This window comes from Tamandua tetradactyla, chromosome 7 (assembly GCF_023851605.1).
Source record: "Tamandua tetradactyla isolate mTamTet1 chromosome 7, mTamTet1.pri, whole genome shotgun sequence".
Classification (NCBI taxonomy): Eukaryota; Metazoa; Chordata; class Mammalia; order Pilosa; family Myrmecophagidae; genus Tamandua; species Tamandua tetradactyla.
Genome location: NC_135333.1, coordinates 85,434,394 through 85,437,642, shown reverse-complemented (window position 1 = coordinate 85,437,642; position 3,249 = coordinate 85,434,394). Strand labels below are relative to the sequence as shown.

The window sequence follows — 3,249 nt, the reverse complement described above, 5'->3', positions numbered from 1 at the left end:
GATTAGAACAAATGTTAATAATAAGGTGGTATGTAGAGAAGAAAATACACCCTAATGTAAAATATGTACTATATTTAATACTACAATTATTATATTACTTCATTAGTTGTAACAAAGCAACCACACTAATGCAAAGTGTTAAAAATGGCAATGAGTGGTACATGTGAATGTAAATATTTTTTACATTATGTTTCTGTAAACCTACAATTTCTACAATTTTTTTAAAAGAAAAGATCATTAGAAACAAGGCCACAGAGGAAAAGGAGTACAGGTATACCTTGGTGATATTACTGCTTCAGTTCCAGACCACTGCAATAAAGTGAGTCACATGAATTTTTCGGTTTCCTAGTGCATATAAAAATTATATTTACACTATAGTCTACTAAGTGTGCAATATTATTAAGTTTTAAACATTGTCCACCTGAGACTCAGAGTTAGAGCTCTGATGCTATGAAAATCAGCATTACCCCATACAGGAACTGTTTAAAAAGTTGGAAAAGGGATCAGACTTCAACTACAGATATGAATGAAGCTGATCTCAATAGGACTAGGGTAGGTCAGAATACAGGGTAAAGGATGATATTACCCATATTTTAAAACTTCAACTTCTGTGTGAGACGAAAGGGAGAGATGTTTATTTGGTGCAAAATTTATATTCTGGGTAGCACATTACCAAATTTAACTTGTTTGATCAGTTTAGTTGAACACTATAAGTACATGGAATCTTGAATAGGATGTGAGATCTTGTTGGTTTATCCAGGTTAATGTGATGCTCCAATATATATCTCAGAGTAATTTGGGTAGTGAATAAAGAAGTATTTGCAATGGGGGACTGGGGAGAATGGAGGAAATATTTAACTTCCCCATTTGGAGAATTCCTGATATTCTCGCAAGCAGTGGGGACAGCAAAATCAATAGACTGAGCCTTTGATCTTGGGGTTCACCCTTATGAAAATTATTCCTGCAAAGGATAGGCTAAGCCTACTTATAATTATGCCTAAGAGTTACCCCCAGAGAACCTCTTTGTTGCTCAGATGTGGCCTCTCTCCCTAAACCAACTCAGCAGATTAACTCCCTGCCCTCCCTCCTATGTAGGACATGAATTCCAGGGGTGTAAATCTCCATGAAACATGGGACAAAAATCCCAGGATAAGCCAGGACCTGGCATCATGGGATTGAGAAAGACTTCTTGACCAAAAGGGGGAAGAGAGAAATGAGTCAAAATAAAGTTTCAGTGGCAGAGAGATTTCAAACAGAGTAGAGAGTTTATCCCGGAGATTATTCTTATACATTATATAGATATCCCTTTTTAGTTTATGATGTATTGAAATGGATGGAGGGAAGTACCTGTACTGTTGAGCTGTGTTCCAGTAACCTTGATTCTTGAAGATGATTGTATAATGATATAGATTTTACAGTGTGACTGTGTATTGTGAAAACCTTGTATTTGATGCTCTTTTCATCCAGGGTATGGACAGATAAGCAAAAAATATATATATATGGGTAAGAATAAATAAATAATAGGGGAGATAAGGTGTAAAATAAACTGGGTAGATGGAAATACTAGTGGTCAATGAGAGGGAGGGATAAGGGGCATGGGTTTTTTTCCTTTTTTCTTTTTATTTTTTTCTGGAGTAATGCAAAGATTCTAAAAATGATCACAGCTATGTGATGATATTATGAGCATTGATTGTACACTACATGTATGTGTATGAAGATTTCTCAATAAAAATATTGTTTAAAAAAATGTCCATACCTTATTTTTAAATGTTAGGCAGCAGCAGAAAGAGAAGGCACAGGCCTCATCTGCCAGGCAGAGGCCCCAGAGCAGTAGCCCAGAATTTGTCTTCCAGATGCCTGGCTGTCCGCCCAGCACAAAGGGATGGTGGCCCTATGGCAGAAGGAACCCAGACCTGGCAGTGCCTGTGCACGTTTCTTAGGAGTTACAGATTATGTTCTCTGAGGAAACATGAAGTCACACTATGTTGTTATGCTTACTCTAGCCATCCTGATGTTCCTGACCTGGCTCGCTGAGATGTAACAAAGTGCTCTGTGCTAATGGTATGAGCAAAAGCCTCACACAGGAAGAACTTTGCCAGTATGGCCTGGAGAATGAAATTGTGTCTGTTGTAGAGAGTATGCTTTTGTCAAGGTCTTCTTTGGGATTAGTGCTGCGACTGTGTTGGTATGTACAAAACCTTTAAATTACAGCGAAACACCTCCAACTTCCAAGAGCACCGCAGAAGAGCTGCACCAAGTCAGTCCCTTCTGTCCTCTGGGTACTTATATAAGGGGACACCCAGTTGAATTGGAACACTGTTTCCTTTCCTGTTGCAGAAGAACTTTCACAGTATGAGAATCTGGGTTCCTTTTTGGAAGCCATGAACCAGTTGCACCATTCAAAATGTGTCTATTCCCAGCAACAATGTCCATGCACCTTATTCCAGTGACAAAGAACACATGCACTGTGGTTTATTTTGATGACTGCATATCCATACATCAGTGTAAAATATTCTGAGAGTCCACAGGGGCATCCAAATACTGTTGGTTCCATAATGCCTGCTATGAGTGCATCTGTCCAGAGTGCATCGACTATGGCAATAAAACTGTCAAATGCATGAACTGCATGCTTTAAAGAATCAAAAGAAATGCAAACCGATGTCATCAGAAAGAAAGGTATTAAAGGTTATTCACTTCTGGAGGTATGAGAATGTCCGTGTTTTAAGAAGATGTAATGAATTTAGAATGCATTCCTTTTAAAATACGTCATATTTTAAATAGCAATTTAAATAGTAATTTGTTAAATTACATAGTTATAACTGCTCTTAGTGATCTTATTGCCCACTAACAATAAATCTTTTCCTTTGAATTCATGTACAACTTTGTTCATAGAAAGAAACAAGTAGTGTGGAGAGGACTCCTTGAAAGATCTGATGTTTCCAGCATAACAACAGAGGGCATTTTCTTCAAGCATCCCCAAAACCTTTTGTTTTGAAAATACTGGCAGAAGCATGTTAAAGGAAGTCACAATTTCTTCAACATACCACTCCTCAGACACTGAGTTTTTATATTTATATGCTATTGTTGACTGTGCCTTTTTTATCTGTCCTAAATACAGGGTAGATGTTCAAATATAAAAGCACCATTTCAACCCTTTGACATTGGTTTTAGAATATTACAATATTTTATAAATTAAAACTAGTACATAATAGGATTCATCCTACAATGCACATGCTGACAGCTTCAGGA

The 3,249-nt window shown here is 37.3% G+C and overlaps 1 pseudogene; it reads left to right on the top strand.

The window, feature by feature from the left end:
• The first annotated feature begins 1,969 nt into the window (after nucleotides 1-1,969).
• On the top strand, nucleotides 1,970-2,839 carry LOC143689843 (twisted gastrulation protein homolog 1 pseudogene; annotated as a pseudogene).
• Nucleotides 2,840-3,249: the final 410 nt, after the last annotated feature.